Here is a 7581-nt window from a genome sequence, read left to right as displayed (position 1 = left end):
TTGTTAACTTACACCATGTTTTCTTTTTCTTTTTTCTTTTTTGAGACGGAGTCTCGCACTGTTGCATGGGCTGCAGTGCAGTGGCGCGATCTCGGCTCACTGCAACCTCTGCCTCCTGGGTTCAAGTGATTCTTCTGCCTCAGCCTCCTGAGTAGCTGGGGTTACAGGCACCCACCACCACGCCCAGCTAATTTTTTGTATTTTTAGTAGAGATGGGGTTTCATCATGTTGGCCAGGCTGGTCTCGAACTCCTGACCTTGTGATTCGCCCACCTCAGCCTCCCAAAGTACTGGGATTATAGGTGTGAGCCACCGCGACTGGCCTTACACCATGTTTTCTTAATGTCAGCACAACTGGCATTTGGGCTGGATGATGCTGTGCTTTGTGGGGGCTGCCCTGTGCCCTGCAGGGTGCTTGGTGCCCCCCCTCCCCCAGCCTCCACCCACTGGATACCAGTAGCATCTGCCCCTCCACTGTGACGACCAAAACTGTCTCCAGATGCACTAGATGCTCCCTTGGGAACAAAAGCCCTGGGTGAGAACAATTGACCTAAATGGATTTCATCTCTGTAGGTGGGATGCCAGGAAGTGTGATTAAGCAAAAGCCTGGTCTCCAGGATGGGGCCAGCTCGTCCGAGCCGCAGGGATGGACACATCATGCTCTCTTCAACTCAACCAGTGGGAGGATCTGAGAGACCAGGGAAGAGGGGCGTGTCGGAGCCAGAAGTGGACTTACCCGGGCACCTTCCTGCATGAGACCAGGGAAGAGGGGCGTGTCCGAGCCGGGAACTGCACTCATCTGGGCACCTTCCTGCACGAGACCAGGGAAGAGGGGCGTGTCCGAGCCGGGAACTGCACTCACCCGGGCCCCTTCCTGCCCTCCTCCTGACGCCCTCAGAATGAGGCTCTCCCTGTCCCCATCCCCACCCTCCCGTGAGGTGGGGGCCGATCCTCTCCACTTGTCTGAGGAGCATGAGGTTCTATCTCACTTGGGCAACTACAACAAAGTACCTACGGCTCGGGGGCTTAAACAACAGAAATTTATTTCTCACAGTTCTGGAAGCCAGAGGTCAAGATCCAGGTGCGGGCAGACTCGGTTCCTGTGAGCGCCGGCTTCCTGGCTTGCTGACGACGCCTTCCCATGTCCCCACGTGGCACGAAGCAGAGAACAGGACCCAGCGCTCGTGTCTCTTCCCCTGAGGGTGCTGGTCCTGTTCCGAGGGCTCCACCCACCTGACCCAGCCGCCCCCAAAGGCCCCCTCTCCTAACACCATCGCACTGGAGGGCGGGTTTCAGCATGTGGATTCTGGGGGCACATCCAGTCCACGCAGCCCTGAGTGGTTGCCTGGCCTGCTGAAAGCCACTCAGCTCGGGCAGGCCCACGGTGGCTGCCTGCAGGCCATGCCCTGCAGCCCACACCAGCGCCACCCTCTACAGGGGCTGAGGCAGAGCCTGCTGGGTGCCGAGGGTGGTGCCCTCGTGTTTGCTGGTGAGGTGGGGCAGCAGGCCGCCTGCAGAGCCTCAGGACTGGCCAGACTCCAGCTTTGTGCAGCCCCTGCTGTGCTGCTTGGAGAACCCAGCCTTTCTGAACCATCCACCTGGTGTGGCGTTAGGTGACTTTGTTCCGGATGCGGTGTGGGGAGGGCTGTGACAGCCCATGGGCCTTGCCAAGGCTGGGTGGCCCTGCCCAAAGCCTACTGGACAACTGGCCAAGCAAGGCCCTGGTAAGCCTGGGCCGTCGGTGGGCGGGCAGTCAGGGCACAGATGCCAGCAGCCTGCGTGGGCAGGACGTCTGGCCGCTCCGCCGGCCCTGAGCTCCAGCTACCCATGTCCTCTTGGGGTCTCTCCGGCAGCCCTGAACCACACAAGCCCCAGGCCAGTGACTGAGGCCACATCTGGCTGGAGGCTCCAGCGACGTCCAGACCCAGGTCAAAGTGGCCATCTGTCATCTGACAGGTTGACACGCACCTTCCTTGGGCCGAGTGTCTGTGCCCGCCCCCCTGCCCCGCACTCAGTGTGCAGTAGGCCAGCGGTCCCAGGCAAAGCAGTTTCCTGTCGGGATGAGGATCAGCTCCAGAGAAGGTGAGGAGGGGTCCCCGTGTCAGGGCCTCCCTGAGAAGACGCAGTGTCTGCCATCCTGGTGGGCAGAGGGGACAGCACACGCAAGTGCTCAGGGAAGTGGGGGTGGCCGTGTGCCCAGGCAGGGAGGACGGGGGCAGAGGGGCCGGTGGTCCTGGAGCATGTGGCAGGGCCAGGTCTCAGGAGCGAGGAGGCCTCGAGGAGGAAAGTGTGTGGGTAGTGTCGAGGTGCCAGGGAGTCTGGGTGTGTAGATCCACGGTGGGGCCTGGGTCTCTCCCACGAGTGAGCGCGGGGCCTGCGTTCCTCACGATGGATCTGCCACAGCACGGGGACGACTGTCACAGCTTCTCCATGTGGCTGAAGGCGTAGGAGGGGGCGCGTGGGAGGCCACTTGTGACACCTGTGGACCGGAGATGACAACATACGGGGTTTGGGGATGTCGATGATGAGGTCCCGGAGCTACAGGTCGATTTCTGCCCTTTCCGGATGTCTCCAGAGCCACCGTCGCTCCCCAGCCTGTTCCTGCCGTCACAGGTGACCACGGGCTCCTCAATTGACGGTATTATTGGTGGCCGGGAAGTACAAGCAACTCCCTCATGCAATTAGCTGGCTTGCCAGGGGCTAGGGAAGCTTGTTGAGAGCCCTGGTCCTTTAGAAAAAAGTATAAATTAAATTTTTATTGACTTTAGTGTAAGATGTTAAAAAAAGTCAATACTTTCATATCTAAATCTTTTCCTCACTCCCCTGCTCCCCTGCAAGCTGGATAAATACAGCCCTTCCTCCTAATAATGGAAAATTCCTTTGGAGGGGCTGGGCCTCTGTCTGGGGAGGCACTTCCTGTCGCCCAAATTACAGGATTAAAGCCGCAGTGGGTCTGGCCCAGGTGAGATGACTGAGAATCTGTCTCTCCTCATTTCCTCATTTTCCCAAATTAAATCTTGTTTCTTGGCCGGCAGAGCTTTCCTCCAGGCCTCTGTGGGGTCGTCTGTTTTTCTGAAGGCGCAGAGACGGGGAAGCAGCTCCCTCCGTTTCCACCGGGAGGCACAGGGTGGTGGCCTGGGAGGCCCTGCTTTAAGCCAGGGGGCCGTTGTCACTGGTGCCGAGGCCCTCGGAATGCAGGTGAAGCTGAGCACCCTGGCACAGATCCCACCTAGGACGGCACAGCGTCAAAAGGGCATAAAATCTGGGCTGTTCTAGCAGGGGCCACAACCTGCCAGGGCCACCAGCACCATGTAGCCGTCCTGCACAAACTCACTGTGGCAGTCCCCGCCTCCCGGACCCGGCTTCTGACGGCCCCACACAGGAGGCAGCCAGAGGAAGCCCATATGCCTCTCAACTCACTGCCTGTGCTTGGTTTCCGGGGGCTTTTGTTCGTTTTTTTGTTTTTAAGATAGTCTCGCACTGTTGCCCAGGATGGAGTGCAGTGATGCAATCTTGACTCGCTGCAACCTCCACCTCCCGGGTTTGAGTGATTCTCCTACCTCAGCCTCCCAGGTAGCTGGGATTACAGGCATGCGCCACCATGCATGGCTAATTTTGAATTTTTAGTAGAGACGGGGTTTCTCCACGTTGGTCAGGCTGGTCCCTAACTCTCAACCTCAGGTGATCCACCCACCTCGGCCTCCCAAAGTTCTGGGATTACAGGCGTGAGCCACTGTACCTGGCCTGTTGTTTTTTTTTTTTTTTTTTTTTTGAGACGGAGTCTTGCTCTTGTTTCCCAGGCTGGAGTGCAGTGACATGATTTCAACTCACTTCAGCCTCCGCCTCCCAGGTTCGAGTGATTCCTCTGCCTCAGCCTTCGAGTAGCTGGGATTACAAGTGTCTGCCACCATACCTGACTAATTTTTGTGTTTTTAGTAGAGACAGGGTTTCACCATGTAGGCCAGGCTGGTCTCGAACTCCTGACCTCCGGTGATCGACCCACCTCAGACTCCCAAAGTGCTGGGATTACAGGCATGAGCCACCGCGCCCAGCCCTCATTTTTGTTTTTAATTAATTAACCCCTCCCCTCCCATCCGTCCCCTCCCCTCCTTTCTTTCCTTTTTTTTTTCAGGGTCTTGCTCTGTTGCCCAGGCTGGAGTGCAGTGGTGTAGTGAGAGCTCAGTGTAGCCTCCAACTCCTGGGCTCGAGTGAGCCTCCTGCCTCAGCCTCCTGAGTAGCTGAGACAACAGGTACACACCAGCAAGCCCAGCTAAGTTTCATTTATTTATTTATTTTTTGAGACAGGGTCTCTCTTACCGAAGCTGGAGTGCAGTGGTGCCATCATGCCATCACTGCAGCCGGGACCTCCTGGATTAAAGCGGTTCTCCCACCTCAGCCTCCTGGGCAGCTAGGATCACAGGCAGGCCACCCAGCCCAGATGATTTTCGCAGTTTTGTAGAGACAGGGTTTCTGTGTTGCCCAGGCTGGTCTCAAACTCTTGGACTCAAGCAGTCTGCCCACCTCAGCCTCCCAAAGCTCTGGACTTACAGGCATAAGTCGCCTGGCCTGGCCTCGGTTTTTCACTTTTGGTCCCACCATTCCAGTGCCAAGCCTGTGAGACTGGAGTCATGACCCAGCAGGACTGCACCTGCACCTGAGGGGGAGCAGAGGTGGGCTCTGGAGGGCTGCTCTGTGACCTGTACTGTATAGGCAAAGGATTCTCCCTGGCAGTGACCCAGACGTGCTTGTTTGTCCTCTAACAACCATTGACTCTGGGCCCCTCTCTGCGCCAGGCTTCAGGGAGGACAGTGGGAGAAGCCCCAGGGGACCCGGGCAGCAGGCGGCCGCAGTCCCTGTGGTTCGCTTTCTGCCGGCGTGGGGGAGACCAAAAGAGGACTCTGGGGACAGATGAACTGGCCTCGATCGGCAGGAGCAGCCAGTCCTGGCAGTGCAGCCTTCATGTTCTCTGGTCGTTTGGTGCAGCCCAGTGACGTGGGAGGCTGGGGAGGCCTCGAGGTTACCTCCCTGGAGGAGATCAGAGAATGGGCTGGGCTTGCAGGTTCCGGCGAGAGGACGGTGCTGGAGGTGCTGAAGGGACAGCGCCCGTGTGGAATCCGCTGCCACCCTGGCCGCCTGGGTGAGGACCGACTGTCTCCCCCGCTGGAGCTGGGCGCCACGTACGTCTGAATTCTGCTCATCCTCTCTGGAGTCCTGTCGATGCAGTCTTGGCAAAGATTGCTTGAGCCTGAATGCTTTTCCCATCTATTTTTAAATAAATGGCATTCCTCATGCTTGGATGAAATTTACCCCAACTGGGCATTTTCACGACCCGCTTTGCCTGGGCGCAGAGGAGGGGACAGGGGGTAGGCATGCGGGTAACCAGATTGCTGACAATGTAGCCCGTGGGTGTGCAAGACACAAAATTAAAAACATAAATGATTAATGAGCTAGCTCTTTGAAAGGACATCCTAAACAAAGGAGGAAGCAAAGATTTTCAAGCCTTGATGCAGGATTTGCTTTCCAGAACCTTCCAAGGTGTGGCAAAGCTGCTGAAGCCAACGCCATTTGTAGACGGGAGAACCACGAGCTGCAGGGTGCAAAGCTCCACCTGCATCCAGAGCTGGCCCCTCCAGCCTGGCATCCCCACAGGGGCCACACTCTCAGCCACCCCCAGGAGGCTGTGAAGCCAGCTGATGGCTCCCCAAGACTTCAGGAGGGTGTTCCCCTTTTTTTCCTGAAAAATAAGATGAACAGGTTTGTCTCTCCCAATGTCCTGGAACACCAGAGCACCTTAATCCTTGCTCCCATCTCAGCTCTGGTGCATCTGCTACAACGGGAACTGGGGATCACTTTTCCTTCATCCTCTATGGATCAGCCCTAACCTTGGGTCCCACGTGGCTCTGACATCAAACCTGAGACGACTGCTTCCCCAGGAGGGGCTGCGCACAGCCCGGGCACTGCCGAGGGACACCGGATAGTCTGAGGCTTCCCCCAACAGGATGAGGGGCCCCAGCCCTGCCGGGTTTACATTTTGAGCTACGGCTGCTCCCTCGGGTCTTCTGGTGAGTGGGAAAGACCAGCGGCGCCAGCCAGCGTGTGAGGGGAGATGCCGCGGTGCCCTCTTCCTTCTGCGCACTGACGTCCTCTCCCTCCCTGAACACACCGGGCTGGTGCCTCCTCCCTTAACAACGGAGAGAAACCGCAGCCGCCTGGGGCAAGCCCACTTCATGCTGGTTATCACAGCCCATGTGTGGGCACAGAGGCAGGGAGGCGGGGGTCCGGAGCGTGCCCCCGAATGTGCACTAGCTTGTGTAAGTTGCCATCTATCCCCAACATCCTGGATAATGTACAGGGTAGCATTCTGCCTGCACCGACCCTTCTGTTTACAGCCGAAACACAAAACAACAAACACAGGCCCCGTGGCCACTAGCTCTGGAAACCAAAGGGCAAACACAACCCACGGGCTGACCCTGCGCCAGGGCTAGGGCTGTTTTATGAGCAGGTCCCCTGTGAGGACAGCACCAGCGATTCAGCAGAGGCCGCCTCTAGGTAGAATCCATGGTGCCAGGCAAAGGCGCGAATAGGCTGGATGTAGTCAGAGATGCACTCAAAGATCACACCCCTCCTGGGTGTGCAGAGGAGGGCCCGGTGGCGGGGCACCTCGGGGGGTGGGCAGCACTGAGCCTCAGGGGTCCCTTGGTCTCCCAGTAGCAGCTCCAGGGGGACCCCTCCCAGGACGCATGGCCCCCAGCAGTGGGGAGGCCACCTCTGCCCACCTGCCCCCAAGGAAACACTGTCCCATTTGTGTCCAGGAGGCACAGATCTGCCTCCTTTGTCCTGAGGGGTGGCACTGGGCTTCCCGCTGGCCTCTCTGCTGCCCTGGGGCCACCCTCCAATCCCTGCCCCTGCCACAGGCCCCTTCTGGAGTCTGCAGAGTGAAGTCTAGGCCCCGTGGGGGGTTCAAGGCCCTCTAGGAGTGACTCTCCCATCCCAACTCAGATGGCCCTTTCTCCTCTTCTTGCCTGCGGGCCACTGGGGCCACCCCCTTTCCCCTGGGCTGTTTTCCTTGCAGGGCACCTCCAGCCTCCACAGACCCTCCCTGCACACACCCTGGGGTCTAGGGGGTCCTACTGCCTGGCAACCCTGACACCAAGAGCATGAGGTCACCATGGGCCGAGCCCCAACAGAGTCTTGGGGAGGGCCCGTACCCCCACCCCTTCCCGGAGGTGTCCACTTCCAGGGTCCAGCTGAGAGGACTCCAGTCCTGCTCAGGTGGCTCTGCACTGCTCTGGGACCCCAGGGAGCGACGGGGCCACCAGGCAGGTCCGCTTGGTTAGTACTGCCTGACTCAAAGGTGACTGCAGGGTCAGTGTGCACATGGTCCGGGGGAACGGGCAGGCTCAGCCCAGAGGTCTGGTCCTGTGGGCCTTGGCCCCTTCTGCCTCCGCCTCCCCTCGCCTCCCGCTCCCCTCCTGTCTCCCCTCTTACCCTCCCCTCCCCTTTTCCCCAGCCCTCCCCCTCCTCTCCCCCACCCTCTCTTCCCCTCCCCTCCCCCTCCCCTCCCCCTCCCCTCCTGTCTCCC

The 7581-nt window shown here is 58.9% G+C and overlaps 2 long non-coding RNA genes across 4 annotated transcripts; one reads left to right on the top strand and one right to left on the bottom strand.

Moving 5' to 3' along the window:
- Positions 1–18: 18 nt before the first annotated feature.
- LOC141407960 (uncharacterized) lies at positions 19–7493 on the bottom strand. 2 transcript variants are annotated; one of them, XR_012419632.1, is made up of 3 exons: positions 4317–4452; positions 807–2727; positions 19–743 (listed from the first exon to the last, which is right to left on the bottom strand). It is a non-coding gene; the product is annotated as an uncharacterized lncRNA (long non-coding RNA). The 2 variants fall into 2 exon arrangements; XR_012419631.1 differs by lacking the exon at positions 19–743 and adding an exon at positions 5527–7493 and having other exon boundaries at positions 1021–2727; positions 4317–5261.
- Positions 1586–5289, top strand: LOC135965686 (uncharacterized). 2 transcript variants are annotated; one of them, XR_012419630.1, is made up of 5 exons: positions 1586–1723; positions 1853–2081; positions 2403–2612; positions 4132–4249; positions 5059–5289. It is a non-coding gene; the product is annotated as an uncharacterized lncRNA (long non-coding RNA). The 2 variants fall into 2 exon arrangements; XR_012419629.1 differs by having other exon boundaries at positions 1853–2612.
- Positions 7494–7581: the final 88 nt, after the last annotated feature.

The sequence above is a fragment of the Macaca fascicularis genome, chromosome 10 (genome assembly GCF_037993035.2).
Source record: "Macaca fascicularis isolate 582-1 chromosome 10, T2T-MFA8v1.1".
Taxonomy (NCBI): domain Eukaryota; kingdom Metazoa; phylum Chordata; class Mammalia; order Primates; family Cercopithecidae; genus Macaca; species Macaca fascicularis.
The sequence above is the reverse complement of the archived record's forward strand: the minus strand, read 5'-3'. Positions and strand labels throughout refer to the sequence as shown.